The 12,970-nt window shown below is 45.7% G+C and overlaps 1 protein-coding gene across 1 annotated transcript in view; it reads left to right on the top strand.

The window, feature by feature from the left end:
• The window catches only part of LOC124622692 (gonadotropin-releasing hormone II receptor-like), a 71,922-nt gene that overhangs the window by 27,838 nt on the left and 31,114 nt on the right, over window positions 1-12,970 (top strand). The gene's annotated exons all lie outside the window — the stretch shown is intronic.

Here is a 12,970-nt window from a genome sequence, read left to right as displayed (position 1 = left end):
ACTCTGTCTGGTAGTTGTGACCCCCGCTCAGTATATGCTCAGGAAATATGGAGTCAGACCCCCGTAGGAGGTTCGAGTCCTCCTTCGGGGATGGGTGTGTGTGTCTTCCTTAGCGTTAGTTAGTTTAAGTTAGATTAAATAGTGTGTAAGCTTAAGGACATATGACCTCAGCAGCTTGGTCCCATAAGACCTTACCACAAATTTCGCAATTTGTGGAGTCAGAATTCTGTAACTCCATGTTCAGCTAGGCTACTTACAATGTCTCTGCCTGACTAACCGATGTAAAACTTGTCACAATCAGAATAGGTAATTTTGTATATCACACTGTTGGCTAATAACTGAATCTTATCTTTGCTATTGAACATACGCTGGGCTGTGTTGCCCCTAACATAGGAGAAAAGCGTATACTTGCAAGATTTCAGTGTTTTTCCTACAATCTGTGATACCTCCTCTAGAAATGGTCATGTACATCACATTTTGCATAGTGGAAGGGGCAGTAGATGGGGCATAGAGGAGAAGTATAATTTTCAGTTTTTGTTTCCTATGTAAGACGTGGCCAGTCAGGGCTGGATTGTTGCCATTGGATGAAGCAATAAATTTAATAGTATCGAACTGTGCTTTAAAATCATCTGAGGACATGGGGACAGATATGCGACAGTGTACCAACGCGTGGAAAGCTGCATGTTTGTCAGGTAAGCGGTGTTGTGAGCAAGAAGGTATTATTGTCTCTGTAGTCGTAGTTTTTCTATAAATTTTGAAACAAAGTGTTTGGGTAGTTATGTCAATGGTGAGGTCTAGATGGCTTAGCTATGGGTTCCCCTATTAGTCCACTGTCGGCTGAAATATTCATGGACCATTTTGGACAACATTTCCTGACAAAGGAACCTTTGAGTGCAAATATTAAATTCTAGTTTAGGTAGGTAGATGATACGCTGTGTATGTGGAGTGGCACTCCGAGACAGCTCAACACATATTTGCAAACCCTAAACAATCAACATAAAAATATTCATTTCGCAATGGAGAATAACAACAAATCCACAAACTTCTTAGACCATTGACACCAGTACCCAAACAAATTATTTCAAAATTTATAGAGAAGCTAGAACTACAGACACTGGCTACAGTCCAGTCCTAATTAATCACATCTTATATAGGATCAAAAAGTGAGAAGTATACTCCTCCTCGACGTCCCATCTGCTACCCCTTCAATTGTCTGCCAGAAACGGTGTACATTACCACATTTAGCGTATCTAGAAGAGGTATTACAGATTGTATAAAAACACTGAAATCTTGCGAGTATAAGATTTCCTACTATGTTAAGAACAGCACAGCCCAGCGTATTATTAACAGCACAGATAAAAGTCTGGCGGAGACGTACCACCTAGCCTGGCTGAACATGGAGGTTGCTGACTTCTGACTCCACATTTGCTGAGCATGTACTGAGTGAGGGTCACAACTATCAGCCAGACTCCATTTTAGCAAACCAAGGCCAAAAACTCAACCTGCTGGAGGACCTGGAAATTAACAAACATCTGGCTCACAGTCCAGATAGCATCTTAAATGACCACATAAAAGCTTAACACTGCCCCTCTTCAAAACTTCACATGATCCCTTCTGTTCTTCATTAATCCCACACTCTCTGTTCCTGCATATTCCCCCATTTTCCTGAATTCATTGAGTTACTTTATTTCATTGAACTTGTTTACGTAATCCATATAGACTTTAGTTAGAGTTGTTAAGTCTTTTTTTTAATTGGTACTTTAATTGATATAATTTTTCCATGTTTAATGTTTCTTGCAGCTGCCTCTTCAAATGCTGTTTTCATTATACTTGGTTCATTTACTTAATGCAAACTGTTAAATAGGCACAGTTTTGGTTACAGCGTTAATGGTTTTCCTGTTTGCTCTTTTTATACAGTTCAACCTTTTAATTTTTAAAATGCAGTACCACCACACCCCCAAACATGGCATTTACCGTAAGTTCACTCACACTCCTCCTTTTTCCTGCATTTATTCATTCTGTTTATCTCACTGATATTTCTTAAGTTCTTTAGATATTCTGTAGTTATACTGATAATTCTTTCTACTTTTAACTGGTGTTTTATAGTTGCTGAAGTAGCCTTATAAGTACTAATTTTATTTTATTGTATTGGCTTTGTTTATTAATATAAACTGATATGTAGGCTTTCCGTTTCATTTTTGTCCTGTTTACTCCGTTTATATTTATTTACTGTTCAACTTTTTACTTTTCGTATTGCAGTATCACCGTAAACTCAAAGAAGGTCATTTACTGTACGTTTCTGCTTCAGTCTACATGCGTAACTTCTTTCCCAACGTCGTTTACAAATATTGTAACTTCTTTGGCGACAGTAGTAAAAGACTGATGATGGCCTTGTAAGCCGAAAACCGGTTAAAACAATAAAGGTAATACCGCAGAACAAAAAGAAACGTAGCGCTTTTCATTTATTGTAACTTAGCTGAACATTTTTAGCACTCTATGGACGTGTAGACATCACAGACACATAGCTGGATGTGATAGTCTTATTGGTGTTGAAGAAAGTGCGGGAAATGTAGGTTTGCCGTGGAATTTATTAGTTCGTGTGTCCACAGCAGGGACCAGTCATCTTAAAATAAATCAGGAACCGTACCGAAACTAAATGAGAAAGAGAAAAAGCTTCCAATACCAAACTCTCTCACGTCTGCAGCTAGAAGTAACTGATCTGCAGTGCGATAGGGAATATAAAACACCAGTACTCACTGCCCGCAGGCCAGGCCTCAGTGTCTGCTCGCGGAGTGCGTTTTCTGTGAAACACTGGCTCCGTGGAAACAACAGCCACGCCAGCTCCGGGAAAGTAACGATGGTCTGTATCTCTGACTGCGAGAGCCCCTCCTCACTTACTTCCTGGAACACGGCTCATTAATTGGCGCACAGCGTTGCAGTGGACACTTAGCAAGAACTGAAGCGCGCCTGACGTTCAGACGCCCAGAAATGTTGACGGACGGCATCAGTTTATTGCAGGATTGTCAGTGTGATTGTCAGTACTGACAAAAACATTTTAAGTAATTTAATGTACACGGTCGTATAATACGCAAACGACCGATTTTGTTTGATAATGTTCATCATTACTCGAGATGGAACAAAATGAGCGAATAAATCGCTATAGTTCTTTTTCTTCTAAGCAATCACCATTGAGTGCATTCATTTAAATGCTATCATCCTCATTATTTGCAATCACAGTTCGTCTGAACATTTTATTGACTCTTCATGCTTTATTGCTAATTTACCACAGGCCACACCTCTATAATGAAGCCGTAGTAAAAGTGTGGGCGATTCTCCCTTCCGGCTAGGTAGGTGAGCTACAGCAACCAGCTGGGTCTTACCGCAGCCGGAACCCATATCACCAGTTCGATTTCGAATCTGAGATACCTTCAGGTCCAACCGGGTTTCTTGACAACACACAATAAAACTTCCTTTGTATGGTTAGTTCCAGGCCCCACTTAGCGAAGTAGCTTACAAACACAACGCAACTTTTTCGAATATTAACGTCCAGTTGCACTTCTAACGAATGTAACGACACATGTGATCATGTCTTGTTGCGCTCCTCCTTTTGCCAATCTGTAAGTATTACCAGCTCCTATCCCTTAATGTCTCGCTTCCTTCTAAATTTCTCTGCGAATGTTAGTTTCTGTTCTTAGTTTCTGTGTCAAAGGTTCTATCGAGTTACCTGTTCCTGCATTCAGCCTCAGTCATGCTGGTAACATGGTCCAAAATCGTGACAAAAGCTTCTGCCACTTACTAATTACAGATCTTTTCCTTGAGTGTAGAAATTCTAAGTTAGTCTCCATGGCAGACAGAACAAAATGCATGTCTTCATGGCTAAGTAGATTGGCAGCGGATTAAAAATCCAAATGTTAAGAGTTTGAATCTCGACAACACCTAGCCGTTTTATTCTCAAATATCGCTTTTTTCAGCTCTGGTGCTGTTTTATATCAGTGAGAAATATCTAGCTGCCCCATACTCCGAAGACCGCGATGATCTGTATGTCCACACGTTTGGGTCAGCTTCTTCGAACGTCGCAGGCTGACAAGGGCGAACCATCTGACTTGGTAGCGTGTACAGTAAAGCCCTGCTGTATTCAGATCAACCTTCGCAATGATGATAGTTCCGCCTTATACAGTGAAGTGCCAAAGAATTTGGTGCACCTGCCTAATGTCGTGTGGGGCCCCACGAGCACGCAGAAGTGCAGCAACACAACGTGGCTTGGACTCGACTGATGTCTGAAGTAGTCCTGCAGGGAACTGACACCATGGATCTTGCAAGGCTCTCCAAAAGTCAGTAAGAGTAAGAGGGGGTGGAGCTGTCTTACGAACACCACGTTGCAGTCCATACCAGATATGCTCAATAATGTCCATGTCTGGGAAGTCTGGTGGCCAACGGAAGCGTTTAAACTCATAAGAGTGTTCCTGGAGCCACACTGTAGCAATTCTGGACGTGTGGCGTGTCGCATTGTCCTGGTGGAATCGCCGAAGTCCGCCGGAATGCACAATGGACATGAATGGATGCAGGTGATCAGACACGATGTTTAGGTATGTGTCACCCGCCAGAGTCGTATCTAGACGGATCAAGGTCCCAAATCACTCGAAGTGCATGCGACCCACACCATTACAGCGATCACGAAAGCTGCCAAACAAGTACTAAGTATTACTTCACTATTATGCCATCCAGAGGATGACACAGTGAACTCAGCTACATTCCTGCATTCCAACAGACCTTTGGTCTGGTGCAAAACAGTACAGTACCTCTGTAACACCACAGTCAATATGGAAATGCCAGGGTACTAGTGGCTGAAAGGCAATGGTCAGAAACTAAGGCCCGCAACTTGACTAAAACACCATAAAATGTTACCGAAACCCAGAACGACTAAAGAGGTGACCGACATATGTAAAGTTTAAACTAAACAGTCCTCCAACTTAGGTCAACTCGGAGGAGGCAGCAAGTTATGCAGTCCACGGCTGGAGTTAATGATACACACCCATTACCCCGAATATGTCGGAAAGTATCCACAGTAGAACACCAGGTGGGCCTCCAGATTATTTGGATCAACACACGGAAGAGCCACAAAAACTGCTACACATGGCTACCATCGTGTAGAGCCCCTGTGAACATGCAGAAGTGCCGCAACACGACGTGGCATAGACTCGACTAATGTCTGAAGTATTGGAGGCAATTGACACCATGAACCCTGCAGAGCTGTTCATAAGTCCGAAAGAGTACGAGGGGGTGGAGATCTCCTGTGAACTGCACGTTGCGAGTTATCCAAGATATGCTCAATAATGTTAATGCCTGGGGAGTCTGGTGGCCAGCAGAAGTGTTTCAACTCAGAAGAGTGTTCCTGGAGCCATTCTGTAGCAATTCTGGACGTGTGGGTTGTCGCATTATCCTGCTGGGATTGGATAAGACCGTCGGAATGCACAAAGGATGCAGGTGATCAGACAGGATGCTTACCTACGAGTCACCTGTCAGAGTAGTATCTAGACATATCAGGTGTCCCATATCACTCCAGCTGCACACATCCGATACCATTACAGAGCCTCCACCAACTTGAACAGTTCTTTGCTGATATGCACGGTCCATGCATTCATGACATTGTCTCCACACCCGTGCACGTCCATCCGCTCGATAGAACTAAAACGAGAATCGTCCTATGGGGCTTGAACAGTCCAATGTCGGTGTTGACAGGCCCAGGCGAGGCGTAAAGCTTTGTGTCGTGCAGTCATCATGGGTACACGAGTGGGCCTCTGGTTCCGAAAGCCCATTTCGATTATGTTTCGTTGAATGGACTGCACAATGACACTTGTTGATGGTCCATCATTGAAATCTGCAGCAATTTGCGGAAGAGTTCCACTTCTGTCACGTTAAACGATTATCTTCAGTTGTCGTTGGTCCCGTTCTCGCAGGATCTTTTTCCGGCCTCAGCGATGTCGGAGGTATGATGTTTTACCGGAATCCTGATATTCACGCTAGACTTGTGAAAGAGTCGTCACGAGAAATCCCCACTTTATCGCTACCTCGGAGATACTGTGTCCCATCTCTCGTCCGGCGATTATAACACCGCGTTCAAACTCAATTAAATCTGCATAACCTGCCATTGTAGCAGCAGTTACCGATCTAACAACTGTGCCAGACATTCTTTATGTTATATAGGCGTTGACGATCGCTGCGTCGCATTCTGCCTCTTTAGGTGTCCCTGTATTTGAATACGCGTGCCTGTACCGCTTTCTTTGGCGCTTCAGTGTATAATAACCACAGGCAAGGCGACATTATCCAGGCGTATTGTTCCAGGAATACACAAAAGCAAAAGGCTTAACCACAAGTCAAGTTGGTCACTATGATCAAAAATCGTATTCTGGATCACATCATATGGCCACTCCACTGAATAACGAAATTACAGGAGGTCACTAACAAGGGAACCTCCCAATCGCTAACCACGGGACCACGACGCTCCTGAGCTCATGCTATCCTTGATGTTGCCTATCTTGGACTACTCAGTTTGTATATTTTGCTTATTTTTTTCATAGTTCCACACGACTTCTTCCTGTTTTCTCGATTGATCTGTGTTCAGTTTTTCAGGGCCTGTCCACTGTGCCAACGTATAACTAAATCTGATGGGGTTGCGATTGGGAGGTTCCCTTGCAAGTAATGGAAGCAGGACCAGGGCGGGCGATGATCCCCTTCTGCCAGACGCCAATACCTGTGGTCCTCGTTCTAGAAAACGATCGGGCCGTCTCCTGTTTGTACTGACGGTCGTGTCATAACTCCTCTTGCCACCTCCGTCCTGCCAGAGGTGTTCCACTCGGGCACCCTGCGTCGATCGTTGTGTCTATCGGCTCCTCTGCGGCCACCGTCGCTAAAATCGGGCTGTCGCTGCGCAGCGAGCGCCTCCGCCAGACCAAGCACACCCCAGAAGCGAATAAACAAACCCGGGAATTCGAAGGAAGCTGAGCTGCACGGCGCACAAGTCTTTCTGCAGATTCGCAGCACGAACATCTAGTTTCTATTAGACGACCTCGTTGAAACTCTGTGAGGTGTTGAGAATGGCGTCTTCGTCGCCTTAAAGGCGTTCTTGACTCATCAACTCATCATGTGCAATCTCAGAGATGTATTTAAAGGAAACCAGCATCGCATCCTCATTGTAGCGCTACCAACGCCACTCTTGTGTGACTGGAACAAAATATGAGTTGACGTCATCTTTCAGATGTAGAAATACTCGTTAATGTCATAGAATACTTCTTGGGATTCCGATTTCTTTTTCCATCGGCGTAGTTACCTGGATGAATGTATTTGCTCTAATCTCATCCCGTACAGCCGCAGTAACTGCTTTTCTTAAATAAATTTTTAAATAGGAATTTCTTAGTTGGCCATTAGTTTAGCTGATGAAAGTGAAAATTATATTTTGCAAGGATGCAATGCACTCGGGGCATAAACTGTACAGATACCAGTTAAAAGTTTCGGTGTATCTAGAGATGCACAGGAGATGTCTGTAGCACGACGCGCTTAACCCTTTGTGCGTCTGCTATACCAAATGGCATCATTTAGTGTTCCTGGTTTTTTTTTTGAGCTTCCCAGTGCTTCACTGATACCGTTTGGCATCACTTCACGTACTTCCAGGTTTGATCAACAGATCACAGTGGCGTTTGCTTTCATGACACACCGTTTGTTTGAAGTGCAGAACAGAGAAATGTCGTGAGTTGTGCTACTGCATTTGTGAGTGAACAATAACTGTTGTGACTTTTCATGCTTTCCCGACGGATCTGTTGCAAATAGGCTTCTCGGGTTTGCCGCCGGATCGTATTCTGTAAATCGCACAGTATTTCTTCGATGCAACTCCTCGATATCATCAGGTGGAGGTAGCTGCTGCTGTCACTGCTGCAAGGCGCGACTGATGATAATCGCGCGGCGGCGTCGGGATTTATCGCGACGGGAGCACATGGAGTCTCAGATGCCGGCAGTCTACCTGGTGAGCTAAAACACCTGAGAACGGTATTCAAACTGAATGGCTATTCCGAAAAGCAGATACGCCATGCATTCCGTTCTCAGCAAACTCGAAGTAGGGATGCAAAAGAAGATGCGGAGGCGCCCACTGCAACAGCGTCCTTGCCCTATTTTGGCGGCGTGTCTTCGAGAATAGAAAGAATCCTCAAAAAGCACGACGTCAAGTGTGGCCACCAGCAAAACTGAGAAATTTATTGTTCTCGGTCAAAGGCGACCTTGGCCTCAGAAAACGTGGCGTGTATAAAATCCCATGCCGATGTGGAAAATCTTATATTGGACAGACATGCCGAACCGTGCAAGAACGTTGCGTCGAACATCATCGTCATACACGCCTGGGGCAACGTGATAAATCAGTGGTAGCGGAACATTGCCTGGACAAGGGACATCGTATGCTTTACGAACAGACGGAAATTTTATCCCCAGCGTCATCTTTCTGGGACTGTGTTATTAAGGAGGCCATACATATTCGCACGGCGGACAATCTTATCAACAGGGATGCAGGTTTTCAACTGAGCGCCGCCTGGAATCCAGCACTGGCTGCCATTAAATCAAAAACAGGGAAAACAAGCTCTTCCGTTTCCTCAAGTGACGCAACGCGGAGCTGAGATGTAGTTCAGACTATAAGCGCAGGAGCGCCCGGCAGCACAGTTATTGCCCATAGCGCACGCGCGGATGGCCTTTCTGCGGCTCCCAGTATGGGGCACCAGGAGCGCCGCTTCCTCCAACTACACTCCTGGAAATTGAAATAAGAACACCGTGAATTCATTGTCCCAGGAAGGGGAAACTTTATTGACACATTCCTGGGGTCAGATACATCACATGATCACACTGACAGAACCACAGGCACATAGACACAGGCAACAGAGCATGCACAATGTCGGCACTAGTACAGTGCATATCCACCTTTCGCAGCAATGCAGGCTGCTATTCTCCCATGGAGACGATCGTAGAGATGCTGGATGTAGTCCTGTGGAACGGCTTGCCATGCCATTTCCACCTGGCGCCTCAGTTGGACCAGCGTTCGTGCTGAACGTGCAGACCGCGTGAGACGACGCTTCATCCAGTCCCAAACATGCTCAATGGGGGACAGATCCGGAGATCTTGCTGGCCAGGGTAGTTGACTTACACCTTCTAGAGCACGTTGGGTGGCACGGGATACATGCGGACGTGCATTGTCCTGTTGGAACAGCAAGTTCCCTTGCCGGTCTAGGAATGGTAGAACGATGGGTTCGATGACGGTTTGGATGTACCGTGCACTATTCAGTGTCCCCTCGACGATCACCAGTGGTGTACGGCCAGTGTAGGAGATCGCTCCCCACACCATGATGCCGGGTGTTGGCCCTGTGTGCCTCGGTCGTATGCAGTCCTGATTGTGGCGCTCACCTGCACGGCGCCAAACACGCATACGACCATCATTGGCACCAAGGCAGAAGCGACTCTCATCGCTGAAGACGACACGTCTCCATTCGTCCCTCCATTCACGCCTGTCGCGACACCACTGGAGACGGGCTGCACGATGTTGGGGCGTGAGCGGAAGACGGCCTAACGGTGTGCGGGACCGTAGCCCAGCTTCATGGAGACGGTTGCGAATGGTCCTCGCCGATACCCCAGGAGCAACAGTGTCCCTAATTTGCTGGGAAGTGGCGGTACGGTCCCCTACGGCACTGCGTAGGATCCTACGGTCTTGGCGTGCATCCGTGTGTCGCTGCGGTCCGGTCCCAGGTCGACGGGCACGTGCACCTTCCGCCGACCACTGGCGACAACATCGATGTACTGTGGAGACCTCACGCCCCACGTGTTGAGCAATTCGGCGGTACGTCCACCCGGCCTCCCGCATGCCCACTATACGCCCTCGCTCAAAGTCCGTCAACTGCACATACGGTTCACGTCCACGCTGTCGCGGCATGCTACCAGTGTTAAAGGCTGCGATGGAGCTCCGTATGCCACGGCAAACTGGCTGACACTGACGGCGGCGGTGCACAAATGCTGCGCAGCTAGCGCCATTCGACGGCCAACACCGCGGTTCCTGGTGTGTCCGCTGTGCCGTGCGTGTGATCATTGCTTGTACAGCCCTCTCGCATTGTCCGGAGCAAGTATGGTGGGTCTGACACACCGGTGTCAATGTGTTCTTTTTTCCATTTCCAGGAGTGTATGAGCGTCTTCCCGCGCACGCGTAGTGCCTTCTCCCGTCGTGATAAATTCCGACGCCGCCGCGCGATCATCATCAGCCGCGCCTTTCAGCAGTGACAGCAGCAGCTACCACCACCTGATGATGTCGAGCAGTTGCATCGAAGAAATTGTGGTGTCACCGCCAGACACCACACTTGCTAGGTGGTAGCCTTTAAATCGGCCGCGGTCCGCTAGTATACGTCGGACCCGCGTGTTGCCACTGTCAGTGATAGTAGACAGAGCGCCACCACACGGCAGGTCTAGAGAGACGTCCTGGCACTCGTCCCAGTTGTACAGCCGACGTTGATAGCCATGGATCACTGACAATTACGCTCTCATTTGCCGAGACGATAGTTAGCATAGCCTTCAGCTACATTGGCTACGACCGAGCAAGGCGCCATTACCAGTATATAAAAATGGAGATTATATCGGTACAAGAGCGATGTACACCAATTATGGATTAAAGTTAAGTATTCCAGCAGCTACGTACTTTTCTTTATAGCATTCATTACGTATCCTGTTTCAGACCTCACGCCAGCCTGCGTGAGTTTAAACGCGTGCTATTCGGCTACAAGTCATAGTGGATTGGCTGTCGGGTCAGCCCACTACAGAAATATTGTGCGATTTACACAATACGATCCGGCGGCAAATCCGAGAAACGTATTTGCAATAACTGCTGTGTTTAATTTTATTCTGTGTATACTGAATTTCTTGGTTATGGAACCAACTTCTCGTAGTTCTTCTAGGGCAAGGGAAAGAAATGCGGTAAGTTTACAATACAGTTATGAATGCATTTTTTTGAGTAATTATTACGTAATTTCTAATGATGCCATTTGGAATCATTATTTTATTTATTAAGCAATAGCTTCAAAAGAACTTTTGCAATGGATATGGCATATGTGCAACATATACAGTAAATATTCACCACAAAAAAATTTCCCCAATTTTTTTCGAAATGTGACGCACAAACGGTTAAAATCCGCGCATATGCGCAAGTTGGGACTTCAACCAGAAATGGCCACATTTGGACGATAATCGTCTATCAGGGAAGCTTGACAGTTGAAGTTATGTTTACATACTTGAGGAAAGAGCCCTCATCGCTGTCTTGAATAGCGTCTGTTTCTCCCTTAACCTCGTGCAAGGAAAAGAACATAGTGGATCGACTCGATAGCAGGCGTGTCTCCCTCCACGTGGTGGGCGTCGCCCTGCCAGTGGAAGTGAATGGCGCTGATACGTCACAGCGCCCTCCTACGCGACGTAACTGTCGCGGCCGCCGACCGTAATGCTGCGAGTTACGACCGGAACCCGGGTCTGCCAACATAAAAGCGACCGACCGTTTGCAGAGCTGGTCCGATATCAGCAGTGAAGGCAGCCCTTCAGCGAGCAATAACCACCCGCAACATCAGCGGAAGCGGAATAGCAGCAAGCATGTTACGAAGACTCAACAAACTGATATAAAATGTAACATCAGCAAGCAGCCTACAGGTGATCGGGGCGCTGCATGGCGCAAAAGATGACGGTTGTGCGGTAGACGTAGTCTGTAAAAAGTCAAACTACGACATCAGTACTGGCAAACCACGGTGGCTGCAGGCAGGAACGCACAAAGAGTAGTCTTCTGATGGCTTTATACGTTAACAGCCTTGTTCTGATGTGCTTTTTTCTTTTGGCGAGATTCACTTTGTAACGATGATGTGCCCTAAAAGTCTCCTTAGGTACAGATTCCTTAGTAAGCATGGTACGTCTCTTACTACACTCATCTTCAGAGAAAGCAGGACACCTTGGACGAGTAGAGACAGGACGTTCATATTCACAGGACATGTACATCAGTATGCACATGGGATTTAGGGAAAGGCAGGATTTGGTTTGCACGGCGCCTTACTCAGTTACCGTTGGTTGCTCAGTATTTTTTAAAATCACGTATACTTTGTTTGGAACCAATTGCAAGTGTGATTGACAATAAGGAACAATATCAAATTTGACTGCTAAGACACAATATCTAATAAAAGTTCTTCAGCAAATTGCACTCACGGCTGAAGGCCTTATTGACCAGAAACTCAAATTATTTGTCGGCTGAAGGCCCCAATAGTGATAACTGGAAAACAATTTGACAGCTGAAGGCCTGGATAACAAATTGTTAAAAACAGTTAAACTTCTCCAACGATTACCAAAATTTAAAGAAAAAAAAATTCACTTTGAAGAGACAATGTCTAACTACAAATTCTTAAGACAGATCGCATTTATGGCTGAAGGCCTTATTTGTCGGCTGAAGGTCCCAATTGTAATAAGACAAAAAATAATTTAACGGCAGAAGGCCTGGATAGCCGATTCTTAAGAACCGTTAAACTTCTCCAACAGATACTATAATATTAAAAAAAAACACAATCATCAAAATTTCACTATTAAGAGAGAATATCTAATTAAATATTCTTAAGACAAATTGCACTCACGGCTTAAGGCCTAACTGTCCAATTATTTGTTGGCTGATGGTCCCAATAGTAATAACTCAAAATTAATTTTTATTTGTAAAAAAAAAAAAAAAACAATCATCACAATCTGATCAAACCAAGAGAGAAGTGGACGTCAGACAATGCTCCAAGGATCGGCCTGAGACATGCAGCCAAGAGTTGTATTCACTTAACCGGATGGCTACTCAAACTAGTGACAGCTTAAACGCAGACCAACACCCTTGGAAAATCCCCGTAGCGTCTGGTAACCAACACAACAATGCAATAACACAGGCCAGGCGGAA

The sequence above is a fragment of the Schistocerca americana genome, chromosome 7 (assembly GCF_021461395.2).
Source record: "Schistocerca americana isolate TAMUIC-IGC-003095 chromosome 7, iqSchAmer2.1, whole genome shotgun sequence".
In the NCBI taxonomy this organism is placed as follows: domain Eukaryota; kingdom Metazoa; phylum Arthropoda; class Insecta; order Orthoptera; family Acrididae; genus Schistocerca; species Schistocerca americana.
This window is presented reverse-complemented; position numbering and strand designations above follow the sequence as displayed.